The sequence below is a fragment of the Lathamus discolor genome, chromosome 4 (assembly GCF_037157495.1).
Source record: "Lathamus discolor isolate bLatDis1 chromosome 4, bLatDis1.hap1, whole genome shotgun sequence".
Classification (NCBI taxonomy): domain Eukaryota; kingdom Metazoa; phylum Chordata; class Aves; order Psittaciformes; family Psittacidae; genus Lathamus; species Lathamus discolor.
In genome coordinates, this window is record NC_088887.1 from 37,832,901 (window position 1) to 37,847,964 (window position 15,064).

Here is a 15,064-nt window from a genome sequence, read left to right on the forward strand (position 1 = left end):
AACCTCCTCTGCGATAAAATAAATAATTTCATTCTTACTCCCAATCATTGAGTCCCCAAGTGGAATACTGGCACCAACTGAATCAACAGACGATTACTACTCAAAATTGCCTTAGGCAAGGCAATATCCTTATGGATCTTATTATGTTCTCCATTTTAAGTATAAAGAATTTATTTTTACACTGATAGATTCTTTCAAAGCAGTGAGCTTTCTGAACTTCAGTCTCTGTGACGTTACCAAGACTTTTAATGAATGCCATGAAGAAATTCAAAACTCTTTTTTATAATATGGTGAATTTAAATGAGTTAAAACAAACAGGAAAAAAAAAAAACAAACAAACAAAAACAAACCCAACCTCTTTACTAACAAGTTTTCATTCTCTGATTCCTAGGAATTATTAGCAGACAGTCTTGTCAAAACTGTGTGATTTTATATCCACCAAATCTGCCTTTAGCACCTTCAATTGGGGCACAATTTCACCTGTCTTCGTTGTCAATGTGATAAGGTCTTCTGGATGTTTCTACACACATTTTGAAACCTAGGGATGCAGAAACAGAATTTGCTCATTAAAGGATAGCATTTAGTCTTCATGATGAATTTATGACACTGGGAGATTTAAATTAGACTTTCCAAGCTATTTAAACTTTTTTTTTTACATGTAATACATAATATAGATGTACAAAATAATACAGTGTTAGCTAACTGTCACAAGATTTTACAAGATCACAAAGCATATTAGCTAAGTTGTGTTTAGCTCCCCAACTTTATTGATTAGATAAGGACTGGTAGGGTGGAAACCCCTGCTAAGGCTGGGTTCAGAGAGCCCAGCTCTCAAGGAGAGCAATTTGCCTCAGGTGGCCTCTGGCTTAGTGAATAAAGAGACTATAAGAGAAAAAGGTTAACAGATTAGTGCAGTAAGCTGTTTAATACCCGATTTGTGAACAAGGGGTCAGAGCCTGACACTCCCTTCTCTGATAGCAAACACATTACATTGTGTAGACAGACACAGTTTAACTATTTGTTTTGACTACAACCACTTTATTTTTTTTAAATCAGCACTAAATATATAAAAAGAGTTCCTACAAGATGACTGGACACACTTTTCCAAGAGAAAAGGCTGGAAAGGTGCTGTCAGTAATTGGATTTGAATAGAAGAGTGGCTGATAATTTTTAAAGCATTACAGGAATGGGTTTTAGTGGACCATACAGCCTTCTGCCCTGAAACACTTATGTTTACCTCAAAATAAAGGTCTGTACTTAACCCTTCAAAAGAGTGATTTGGGTGCTGGGTGTGCAATACAGCTCTTCTATCTACATATAGACCACATAACATCTTAGTGAAATTACTATGTTTGAGATAGGAAATGGAAAGCATCTGCCATAGCACATCATGCAGAGGAAGTCTCCTGCAACTCTGCAAGCCACTGTTCAGAGTTGGACCCAGGACATACAGGAGTCTATAGTATTCAGAACTAGTCAAAAAGAATAAATTTTACTGTGCAATTCGGTGTCCAGATAACAGTGACCACTGCAATGGAACTTCATTTAAAGCTTTAAGTTCTTAAAAGTTTAATCACATATCTTGCACATTCGTTTCTTAGCCCAAAATTTCACAAGAAGCCACATTTCTCACAATTGTAATGTGTAACTCACCCATCAGCTCACCTACCAATGACTTATAATTGCAGTAAGCATTCAGTGAGTGTTAGCCCCTTGTACAGATTTGAAGGGACCCCATACACTCGTCAGCAATGTTAGAGGCAGTACACTCACTTGCTTTGGCAATGTTGTCTTAGCCTCTCACGAGGACAGCCCATCTGTCTTCCCAGTGCAAAGCAGTGACATTCATTTTTTTCCTCCATCACTCTGAAAGCTGCAGATAGTACTGCTTCTCCTGCCTCATTACATGGTGATCTGATGAAGAAATCCTAAGATCATGGAGATATTTGATGTGCCACTGTGGCTTGCAGCTGTTTTCTTCTTTGCTGTGCGTCATGACCCCTTGCAATTACTTTATTCAAGGCAGAAGACGCTCTGTAAAACTTGAGTTGTCGGCAGACTGCTCAGTTGTATTGAAGGACATGGTGAGACTGCTTTGTCATTTTGTTCTGCATGATTTTGATTGTGTCTCTTTCCTGCCATTCCCAAATATTCATATTGTAAGTATAGTACTGATCAAATAGTGCTGATCGCTTGAAAAGAGATAGCAATGAGATCACCCTGCCCTTTGTGTAAAACCATAGCAACCACATCAACTTTCAAGTCAGTGAACTATAGTAATAACCTAAGCAATTTTAAGACCATATCTCACAAAATTCTAAGTAGTGAGCCCATTTAAGCCAGTTGAAAATTGAAAACCTGGGGTGAACCAAAAGGGAGAAAGGACCAGCTCCTAGACAGGCTTTGTAAGCACAGCCATTGCCAACCTAGCCATCACAGACCCCTGCCTGAGGAATTAAGAGTCATTCCGAGCTTAGCTGTTCTTTTGTATATTTAAGTAGAGCATGACAATGGCAGCAGAAGTAGTAGATGTCACATCGGCTTCCAGAATCTGGAGGCAGGCTGAGCAGCAGTGTTGAAACAGCTTTGTCACGCAAGATGTTAAAGCAAGACCTAACCATAACATTCCTCTAACAACTCCCCCACTGTAATTTCTATTTGTCAAAAGAAGCTGCAAACATCACCACCTACCCAGAAATGCTATGTGGCTACTGAAATCTGGGAAGAAAGATTGGTTCTCTGTTTCTACAGACCATGTGAGAGCCCTGAACATTTCAAAGAGGAAAACGAGTCCTCCCCCCAATCTGCTGTTGAAAATGAGCAACAACTGCAGAACACTGTGAGATAAATGATAAGGCAGACAGTGTCCAGTGGCTGTCAGCTTCCTCTAGGAAGTACATCAGCAGCTGATTAGCCCCAGAACTTATATTTTTGACCTACACTGTACAGTTCTTAGCATTAGCTCCAGGAGCAAAACAAAAAAATGATTATTCCATGTACTGGTCATATTATGCTAAAAATATAATAAATAGCTATTACCAAACAGAATACCCATTTTGAGTCAACCTAAATGGAATTGTAGGACAACAAATAAAAAAGTTACTCTTTGTCAATCAAGCATCTGGGACGCAATCCAAACCGGATATTTCTAACCAAGACGCAAAAGCTTCATTCAAAGCTTATAACTGCAGCAACCGAAGATATCAGCTCACATAGTTAAGGTCAAAGTGTTTCCCATAGTGTATTACCCTGCATCATGAAAGGAAAAGATGAATGTTTCATAGAGCAAACCTAAAGAGCCCACTGCCAGGAAGGTAAGAGAAAAATAGTACACATTGCACTCTCTTTCACTGTTTGTTGCAGAGGAATCGCCTTGGGGCTGCAGAGAGCTCATACCCGCAGCTGCTGGCAGCCTGCATAAGGACAGCAAGGTCTAGGTGCGTTCCTGGAGAAGAGACCATACTTTCTGTAGCCGTGCCAATTCATTTCTCAAGCAAATAGTGGGCTAGTCTCCTTCCCACCTACAATCTACACTAGAATGACACAGCAACACAGATTCCAGGATAGGAAGCAGGGAGCCACACAGGATATCCACAGGCTTTTACCAGCCAAGTCACATCCCATCACAAGGCATACCTGAGGAAGGTGGCCAGGCCCATCAAAGAGTCCAAAACATCAGGCAAATTCATGGCAATGCAAAAAGTTGAAAATTAACAGAGAAAGTCAATCCATAGGTCAGGTCTTAAAACTGCCCAGCTAAGAAATAAGCCTGTAGGTCCTGGTTTGGATCAGGAGGACTCATAACTAGGCAAAAGCACAGCTATTAATTAATGTGCAGATCACCACTCTAATAGCATTGCACAAACAGGTCACAAGGGCCCAGGACCTGGCTTAAATATGCTCCTAGCCTTATAGGCAGGTGACACGTGTGGATGCCACAGGTGAAGCTGGTCTGGCAATTAAGACCTATTAGTGCCCTTGGGGCCCTAACACTAAGTATGGTTGGAAGGTAAGATTTCTGCATGGTTTTTCCTACCAGCACTGTGTGCAAGTAACATGGAAAATTGTATTTCCCTGGAGTATTCAGTGTATTTTTTCATCAGAGGTGGTTGGTACAAGTCATCTGAGTACTCTGTCAGAAAAAATGTCAAAAGTCATCCAGGAATAAAGCATTAGATTTTTCTACTTGGAACACATGGTTTATGAGCAAGGAAAGCAAACAATTAGTCTAGTATAAGCCACCTACATACCATGTACCTGTGTATTTTCTTTTCAACAAAACTCTACTTTTTGATAACTTATTAATTTGAGTTATAGAGCCTATTGTCCATATGTACTCTATTCCTGCGATTTTATTTTTTTTTTCAAAATAACATGATTTGTTAAAACATCATTTTTCTTAAAGCTGATGCTCAAATAAAAGAGCAAAACCAAAACAAGATGGGAAGGGGGACAAAGAGAGAAGTTCTCCAGACTTTACACAATTTTCCTTAGCTCATTAGTACTTCTGAAAGGTTTTGTAATTCCTTTTGGATCTCATTCTCGTCTTTCTCTAGGACCTCTCCTGTGTGTAGAATGTGACTCTGTGGTGTTAAAGAGTTACATGCTATTGTAGCAACACATTATTTTCAGCCTCATTTTTAAGCTTGTGTAACCATGCTTGCTGCTCCTTCTGTTAGCAGAGGGGACAGCATGAACTCAACCTTTATTAGGCATTGGAGAACCCACAGTGAGCTCAGGTCTGAGCCTTACTTACATGCACATAAATGTGTTCACAAAGACAGATTTTAGAAGTATTACGTTTACCTTCTTTTTCTGGTGAATATTATGTTGCAATTTGACAAGTATGAATCCTAGAATCATAGAATCATGTGGGAAAAGACTTGCCTGTGCCAAATGATCTCACACACACACACATTCCAGCTGCTCTCCAGAAAAGTAATAGACTATTTCCAGTGATGTCAGAGGTGCCTTGGAGGCTCTAGTGAGACCTTGAATCTGAGATAAGGCCAGCTCTAGTCTTTATCATACAGCTGCAATTTTCTTCCCATTCTGTGGTGTTATTTGCTGACAACTGTATATAGAATCATAAAGGACCTTTAAGATCATCAAGGACAACAATTAACATAGCACAACCAAGTCCACCACTAAACCACACCCACATCTACACATCTTTTAAATACCTCCAGGAGTGGTGACTCCACCACTTCCCTGGGAAGCCTGTTCCAATGCTTGACAACCCTTTCCATGAAGAAATTTGTGCTAATATCCAATCTAAACCTCCCCTGGCACAGCTTGAGGCCATTTCCTCTTGTCCTATCGCTTGTTACTTGGGAGAAGAGACTGACACCCATGTTGCTAAAACCTCCTTTCAGGTAGCTGTAGAGAGCGGCAAAGTTCCCCCTGGAGCCTCTTTTTCTCCAGGCTAAATAACCCCAGTTCCCTCAGCCACTCCCAATAAGACTTGTACTCCAGACCCTTCACCAGCTCTGTTGCACTTTCTTGGACCTGTTCCAGCACCTCGATGTCTTTCTTATAGTGAGGGGCCCAAAACTGAACTCAGTTTCAAGGTGCAGCCTCACCAGTCCCAAGTACAGGGGATGATCACTGCCCTGGCCACACTATTTCTGATATAGCCATGATGCTGTTGGCCTTCTTGACCACTTGGCTACTGCTGACCATTCAGCTAACTGCTGACCAACACCCCCAGCTCCTTCTCTACCAGGCAGCTTTCCATCGACTCTTCCCCAAGCCTTTAACGTTTCATGGGGTTGTGACCCAAGTACAGGAGGCAGCACTGAGCCTTGTTGAACCTCATACAAGTGGCCTTGGCCGGTCAATCCAGCCTGTCCAGATCCCTCTGTAAAGCCTTCCTACCCTCCAGCAGATCAACACTCCTGCCCAGTTTGGTGTAATCTTCAAACTTAATGAAGGTGCTTTCAATCCTTCCGTCCAGATCATTGATAAAGATATTAAACAAAATGGCCTGAATACTAAGCCCTAGGGAACACCACTTACGAATGGCCACCAACTGCATTTAACCGTCTTTGCCCTTTGGGCTTAGTCATCAAGCCCAGTTTTTTTACCAAGCAAAAAGTACACCCTTTGAGCCAAAATATGTTTGTATTCCTCTACATACACCATATAATAAAAAAATGTCAAGATGAACTAAAATAGAATTCTCAGAGCTGATTGCCTCACAGCACAAAGGTAATGGAAAGAGATGAAGAATATTGTTAGATCTGTACAATTGTTCCGTTATTTCTAAAATTATGTTGATTGCCATGACCATTTGTTTTACTGACATGGACAGGTTTTTCCTGCTCACCTGGAGCTGAACTTCAGCTTTACTCACAGAGCTAGCAGCAACCGCCGCCCATCAAGGGCCAGGTTCTCACATGGTGTAAATCAGGGTGGATTCACTGACCAGCCCAGGGCCTGAGAAAGTGATCATGGTGGTATCCACGCATGCTTTTCTGCCAACATTCATGTTTTGTGGAATCACTGGTCTACAGAGTTTTGTTTGCTCTTTTTTTAATTGACATTATTATAATTAGACAAATTATATTCTGTTATTGACTAAGCAGCAATTGTCTTCTGACTCCCGTTGTTAGGTAAAAAATGAGCTATTATCTTAGAAACTGTCTCAGTAAAAACATGCCTGTGAAAAAGCAGTTACACTGCATAGCCTGGAAATTACATAACCACCTACAGAACATGCATAGGAGTGGCCTGCTGACAAGGATATGCCATGTATCAAGGCCCTGAAAAATATGAAACTATTGCTGTCAGTGCAATGCTATAACCACCTGACTATCTCCTTACCAGAAGGACTGAAGTCTTCCTTTTATCCTCACTTGTGAATACTTCACAAGAACTGCAGATGATTAATCTTTAAATATGGATATTAAGATACACCTTCTGTTTCTTAAATAGCTCTCTCTAAAAACTCACATAGCTCTCCAACCTTTCTGTTTCAGAGTTTAGTTTGTATCACTGTTAGTGGAGTCTCTGTCTTCACACCTCTAATTACTCCCTGATAAACTTGATAATTCAAGTAACGAAGTTTGGCGTGACCCTTTGGATTTCCAGGACAGCTTCTGATCTGTTGGTGGAGGCTTATTGTATCCTTTGGGCCTAATCTCTTTCTACCAGAGTTTGCTTTTCTGTGACAGCCTGAAAATTATTATCTCCCTGCTGCAAATTTAACTCCTTTGTCAGTATCCTAGAGGATCACAGGAACCCTCTTTAAAAAGTCAGTGGGTGCAAATTACAACCCTTTAAAGTGGGAAGGCAGCACTCTATCTACACATAATAGGAAGAGTTCCATGGACTTTATCAAGTCTTATTTGCTGAGCCTTGTCCTTTAGCTAGTCAATATTTGCAATGAGTAAGCCCGTGTCTTTCTCAAACTTTATCTAAAGGTTTTCCAAACAATATAAGGTTCATGAGTCTTAAACCTGTGATACATTTTCTCCACAGGTTTTCTAGAGTTTTCTGGAATGTGCTATAGCACTCATTGACAGCAGGCAAGGCAGAATATACCCTGCTAACACCAAGTGGGCAGGCTCTTTATCTAAAGGTCCAAATAGATACATAAGCCATTTAGCCATGGATAAAGTATATACCATGCAGGATCAGATATCTTGAAAAAGGTCATCTTTCATGATGAAGACTTCTTCATGGCTTTCTAGTATCTCAACTTCAAATATGCAACCATGAAAAAGGAAAAATTAAGTTGAAAGTAGGGCTTGCTTATAGTCCATTGAAGCTATTTTCTGGTTTTGTTACATTCAAAGTCCTGTATGCTACACAGAATACAGCCAACTGCATAGTGTGTATAATACATATTATTGCATACACTAACATTATACAGCATGCAATAATGAATATATGCTGCATGAGTAATTCTATTTTATATTTGTCACTGTAATATGTATTTATTGTACACTTAAAATGAGTTCTTTGTGTATTTTACACGTCTAAGTAAAGAAAAAGTGCAGAAAAATGATAAATTGCTAATAATGAATGTCAGAGAGGTAAACAGCTAGAGATTTCCTTAAAACACTCCTCAAATCATTTAAGTGGAGGAGGGAAGCATGCAGCAAAAACAATCATAGATTTGAGGTATTGGAGAATAAATCATTCCGTATCTAAGGGTGAAAAAAACCTATGGAAACCTGAAGGAGCTCTAGAAATCATACTAGCAATATCACTGGAAGAAAATATTAAGGACAAGAAACAAATTTTGCAGGGGATGTGTAACAACATGTTTTATTCAAGCAACAGCTCCTGTTGGAAAAACATGGTCAAGCTTTTGTGCACACAAACCATACTTCAAGAGCAGCCTAATGACTAGTATTATAGACAGCATTACCAGTTCTCAGAGAATACTTACTATGCAGGAAGAAAGGAATATTACAAGTTCAGCCATTCGTGGCAGTGTAGCTGAAGTTAGACATCTGAAGTGTGTAAACAAGACCCTTACGTTTTTTTCACTGATCGCAGGAATTTCACATCAAGCAGCTCTGACTCCCATCCAGATAATGACTTCTAATTAGCTAGTGTATATCTTTAACCTGCATGTTACACAGGCTATTAGACAGAGAAAAGGCAGATTAACAATGAATCAATCTCTTTCACCAGTCACTTACCATGGCCCAATGAGTTACAGTGCGTATCTGCAAGTGCAGGTGTGCCTGATGTGATCTGTGATGAAGATGGCACTCCTGGTCAGTCCTGCTTCATGCTCCAGCAAGCCCACTTGCCTGCAGCTCCACAGAATCTGTGTAAACTCTCCACCCCCATGTGTGAGTGTTTGCTCAGTAAAGTCAATTATCTGAAACATTCTGTTTCCTTACCTCCTGCGTATGTCTCCTGAAAGCAGTCATGGAGAAAGAACATAATAGCTCCCTACAAATTTTGGGCAGAAATAGATGGCACTAGAAGAGGAATATGTTTTCTCTCACAGACACACATGTTCCTTTCTCTTACTCACGTGGCTCTCCTAAGAAAGACAAATTAAGACCCCCCCTTCATAACTCGCCCTGAATTTGGTTGTTTGCAACCAATGCTGAGGCAAATACACAAAACCCACGCACATTTCAAATGCGAAGCCAGCTGCCCCATCTCAGTCCAAGCTACCTGTATATTGCCACTGCATACCCAGCAAGCTACCCAAAAATTCTGGGATGGGGGCAGTGTCAGAAGCACCATGTTGTGTACTAGGAGCATTCCCTATTAAAAAAAAAAAAAAATAATAAAAAAAATCTTATTCCTGCTTAGAAACCAAAGAAGGACTTGCAGAGGCAGGGCTCCTTAAGCTGATGTAAATCACCATGGTGTTTCCATAGAAAAGAAAAAGTATTTCCTTATAGTTACTCTGCTTGTGAGAAAGCACTACTTAGAGATGTTAGAAAGAAGCAAAACTAATCAGGAGTATCCTTATTCTAGAGCCTTCACAAAAAAACGAATAAATAAATAAGCACCCAGCTCAAGCATCTGCTCTTCTCTTTCAAGGGCATTCATTCACACGTGATTCCCCATCTTGAGCTTCTCTTTGCAGTTCCTTTTCCATTCCTCTCTCCCCTTCTTTGGAATAGAAGGAAACTTTCCCACTCAGAAAAGCCTAGCTTCACAGGAATTTTAAACCAGCAGATGCAGCAGCATCTCCTGCTCAAAGAGAGCAGAAAGCATCATTCCTCAGTGCCCTATATTACCCTGAACACTTCTCACAGGGAGAAGCAGCTTTTCCTTTGAACAGGATATTCAGGAAGTTTAGAAAGTTTTTTTTCTATCTGGGGACTTACAGTATCCCTGCACAATTCTGCTTGGAGGCTGAAGCCCAGCCCTCCTTTGTAGGGGCCCTTTCATGAGATTTTCATCCATCTGGGAGGGCAGGAAGAGGCATTTTCTCTGCAGCTGCTCCCCATGAATCAGTTGGCAGCCGTATTGCCCATATTCTTCCTCCAGGACTTTTAGGACACGGCATCCAGAACACCGCGAATTTCTAATCGCTCGGAGAAATCTGAAGCTTTGTTCTCAGTCAGCAGCCTGTCCCCTGGCAGAAAGAAGCTGGGTTTCTGCACATTTGTTACATATTTACTGTAGGTCACTGCTTGTAATTTCTTAGTCCCAGTGCTCAGGCTTTGGTCCTCCACAATGTCTCGCTTTCCTCACACTTCACTGCCCTTCTGTGTTTCACATTAGGCAATCAGCAGGCTGACAAATACAACAGCATTCTCCAGTTCAGCCTCCTGAGTGTTCTCAGCCAATATGCCAAAATTTTAATAGCTTTTCCTTTTTCTTTTTTTTTGTTTTTAATAACATTATCTGGATGGTGGCTATACACATCTGCTGAGCTTACCATATGCTCCACATTTCCATATAGAAAGATGATGATGCTAATAAAATTATTATTTGAATAGCATTTTATGGCTTAAAGGGAGTGATTTGATATGCATGTTCATAAGTCCAGACCTGGAGCTATCATACCCAATTAAAGCATCTTGCACTTGGGCATGCATTACAGTTAGCACACAGGAGCAGTAGATATATTCGTATTTTCAGTCTCGTCACAAAATTGAATCACTGCCTCCCTTTACAATTGAGTGGCTGGAGCAAAACTACAAATGAGTCTAGTAGACTAAATCTCTTCTTGGGAGTGACTGCACATGTTGTAGCTAAATTATATAGGACAGTTTTCTACATTTTGCATTTTTCTTCTTTGTAGTACCATGCACTGTGAAGTCTTTCGGGGAAATCAGAGTACCAGTAGACTCGTGCCTGCTCCATGAGCCTACAGTTATAAACATTCATCCCTATCTAAGGTCTCTGGGGCAAGAATTATCTCTTTGGGCCATGTTGTCATTGTGACTGGAGCAGCAAAATTGACCCAGGACTCTCAAGCAATGCCATGGTTTAAGCTGGACAGACGAATGTGGAAGAAATATGACATTAACTTTTCAAACAGTACTGGCTATTGGTTTCTACAATTTTAAAATCTACAGTTCTTAAAAACTCTAGTAGGTAGCCACAACCATGTATTTGCCTGGAAGGACCCCCTCAAAGGACTGACTTTCCAGGTTGGTCTTGGACCTCCCTTGTTTTTGTGAACTTACCTGGCATTCACTGGATCTGACCTGTGGATTGACTTCCTGTCTTGACCTGGGCATCACCTGCGAGCGTGAACTTGCATGGTGATCTGAAAACTTGTTAAAGCTTGTCTGTGATCTAGTAGACTCCTTTGCTCTCTTGAAGGGGGAGGTGGGATGGGCCCTGACTGGTGAGACCAGGGAGCTGCTGGCCCTTGCTGCATGCTAGTATCATCACTCTCAGAAACAGAGCCCCAGTATTTCCTTAGCTAGTAAAGAAAGCAGAACTAATTGCTTTTGGGGTTGAATGAAGTCTAGCAGAAGCTTTAACTAGAGAGTGAAAAAAAGACAAAAACTCAAACTAAAGAGGGGAATGCTGCCAAAATGGTTATCATCTATGAGCTTCCCAGAGAATTTACATCCATAGTAGATGACTTCACCTCTTTAACCACAAGTGTTCAAGTCAGACTTCTTCAGAGTCATTAATCAAAAATGGAAAATACTTGTCTCTTGGTACTTGCACCCTTTCAGGATCTCTCCCTGGCTCTGAAACTGGCCAGCACTTAAACAGGTAAGGTAGTGATACTACATAATGGGAGCCCCTTGGTGCATGTCTTATCCCATTAGTAAGAATGATGAAATCTGCTGCTGAACTGCAGAAGGATTTTAGCTGGATAAAGTCTGAGTTTGTTTTGGTTTTCCCATGTTAACACTGTGTAATCCCCTGTACTCTCTGCAGAATGATTTGAGGTTAGTTATTTCCTCTCCAGCACCTGGGGCTGGAGTCCAGGAGTTACATTAGTGAAAAGTGTAGCTCGGATCATCAGTCATGAAAAGTCCCTGCCACCTGATGCTTCCTGTGATCTCTTTGAAATAAAAGGGTTAGGGCTGCATTTTAGCCGCCTTTAGTGTCCATAGCAGGGGAAAAGATAATTTTTCAGAGAAAACTCAATTTTCACGTATTAAAAAGGTAATTCTGGGAACCAGTAAATGGTTCCCTTTTCTTCAATGCCCAGAGTCAGGAGGGTAAGCTTTCTGATCCCCTCCTTCCCATGTCCTACATGAAGTGGGTCATGCTAGGGTTGTGCCCAGATGAGTTATGCAGTGATGTTACTCACTCAGCCCTGTGGTCAGGCCCATGCTCACCATATGACAACAGCAGCTTGGAACTGTTCCTGAAGAAGAGGAAGTTAAAAACAAAGCATCTGTTTCACTGCTAGTTGTGTCAACTCAACTCACACTGGAAATGTGCCTGTCCTGTATCAAAATCCCTGTCAAAAGGGCACTGACTGACACATTCAATGGCAATTGTGGAAGAAGTTGGTGCATAAACATACAGTTGCTCCACTTGATGGTTCACCATTTAGCCACTTGGCTGACGGACAGTACTGAGGACTTCCTTCTTGGTGCATAATAAGACGACAAAACAGGTATGTGGTGGCCACAAAGAAGGCGAAAATAGGACTTGTCAGTAATGCATGGGAAATCAATGACAGGCATGTCCTGCTGCAGATATCCTTGGGGCCCTCTGAAAATCCACCCAGCAGAAAACAGCATGCTCCCTTCCAGCTTGGGCCCGTGCTATCCTAGCTGTGGAGGGGGAAGCACCCCCAGGGAGAAGGACCCATGTTCATTTTGGGAACTTACGGTGATACGAAGTTAGGTTGGAGCCAGGGGAGTCACCAGAAGAGAGCACAGCTGCTGCTCACAGCAGCCCAATTTAGAGGACACAGGGCTACAGACAGCATGCAGGCACTGGGAAAAGCTGACATAAAGGTCTGAAACAAACATGGTTTTGTTCAAGTATTGCCTTTTTAAACTGAGGAAGCTTAGCAGGATTATCGGTCAGACATATTGTAAAAACACAGGAAGACCTATAGGGATATTTAGCTATTTACTGGTTGGTTGTTGCATTCACATGAGTAACTAGGACTCTGATTGCTGATAATTATATGAAAGGTTACATGCAGAAATACACTAACTTCGAGTTGTTGAGTAACTTGAAGATTTGCTGTCTAGTCAATGCATTGATTTGTGTGTAAATTGCTCATAGTTTTGTGTTCTCATTAAAGGTGCAGTGTTTAGGACAGAAATATCAATATTTTCACTAAACATTGTAAGTTAAGTTATTACACTGTGTTTGCTTTTATCTTTTCTTAGAATGTTGCATTTAAAATTGCTTGGTACATGATGTTATGTGGTGGCCATTTTTACATATTTCTGGATCTGTATTAAGGCATGGCTCAGTTTTATTAAGCTCAGCTTCCAAAGGTACCACAGTCTCAATTATACCACTGTCTTCAGAAGTATAGAATCATCGAATCATCTAGGTCGGAAAAGACCTTTAAGATTGTCAAGTCCAACCATTCTCCCAGCACTGCCACGTCCACCGCTAAACCGTGTCACCAAGCGCCTCATATACACAGTTTTTGAACGCTTCCATGGATGGTGATTTGACCACTTCCTTGGAAAGCCTGCTCCAATGCCTTCCTTACCAGAGAAGCCTGTTCCAATTCATTTGTGAGTCCTCAGCACTTCTGAAAATCTGGTAATCCTGAACATCTGTATCTACATTTTAATCAGTTATTTAGGCCTTTATAATCAGTGCACAGACCATCCTATACAGCCCCCAGAGGAACTGCCTGCAGATGACCCCTGACTCCTTATTTCCGATGCAAGAGGGTGTCGTGAAAGGAAGACTTGGACGACTCAATATGAGTTAACAGCAAGCTTCGTTTATTGGGCTTCTACCTTTGGTTAATATAACAGTGAATATGCAAATACTAGGCACTTGATTGGTTCTGGCACAAATAAGGCATTGTGTAAGCTCTATATTTTTGCAGCTACACCGTGCACCCACCCACCATCCTCCTTCTCATGCACTTATTGCTTAGTGTCCTTGGCTGTGATTGGTCATAGTATGTTGGTGTTTGCCGGTGTCCTTCATTTCCTCCTCATCTGGTGTGAGAGGTTTGCACCATGTTCTACACAGATGTCTTGTTTCAGCTCGTTGATGGGAACGTGCCCCTTTGACCTTTTTCTACAAGCCAGTCCTCCACAAGAAGGGATTATAATGAGATTGTCTGCCCTCCCTCTTTCCTTCTAGTATTTTCAGTATTGCAGAAAAGGGAAAAGTTCTTCAATGCCAAGTTTTCCTGAAGGCCCTGCTGCCAGAGAAGATGCATTTTTTTCCTCTGGTATAGGATAAGCTTGGCTCTCCAGTTCCCCTACTTGTGCTTCCAGGCGCTCAGTAACCATCTGCCTAAAGCAGCCCTCCAGTAGAAAAACCTGTAGAATGCAAATAGACAATACAGCAAAGCCTCCCAGAGAAGGGATGTTGTGAGTTGTGTGATAATATAAAAGCTCCTTGCACAGGGAATGCAACTCTCATATTCCCTGACATGGCCTTGTGGGACCTGCTCTCTCTAAACCTCATTTCAGGACAAGGCACACAACTCAGCTGTGAGTACCCCTTACATGGTCCTCTCTGTCCATGCAAAATGGATGACTCTCTGCCAGCAGGCAGAAAGCAGTACTGTTCTTGGTCCTCACATACCTTTCATCTCCTAAGAGCCCTGGTTCAAACTCTAGCATGGTCAACAGAGAGCACCCAAAGAGCTTGATGCTCCACAGGTACATAGTGGTAAGAAACACAATAAAAGACCATCTCCCTTGGACAGTCTGTAACAGTAGCAAATGCAGTTTATCCTGCTTGTATTATCATAGGTATAAAATCTCAAGCTGTCATTTATAAGCATGCATTCAGATTTCCCCAAACTGTTCTGTCATTTGCTTCCCTAGGCAGGGCATATTTCCAGCTGTTGATACCAAGTGTAAATATATTTCTTAAGAGTTTAAAACATTTTATGAAAATATCTTTACCAGCCCCTTTTAGTAGACATTGCCATGTATCTATGATATACTTCAACCAGTTTTTGCCAGAGGATGATGTACTGTGTTTCAAAAGTGCC

The 15,064-nt window shown here is 41.3% G+C and overlaps 1 long non-coding RNA gene across 1 annotated transcript; it reads right to left on the bottom strand.

The window, feature by feature from the left end:
• Positions 1-337: 337 nt before the first annotated feature.
• LOC136012621 (uncharacterized) lies at positions 338-3,846 on the bottom strand. The gene is made up of 3 exons (XR_010611859.1): positions 3,637-3,846; positions 1,774-2,135; positions 338-538 (listed from the first exon to the last, which is right to left on the bottom strand). It is a non-coding gene; the product is annotated as an uncharacterized LOC136012621 (long non-coding RNA).
• Positions 3,847-15,064: the final 11,218 nt, after the last annotated feature.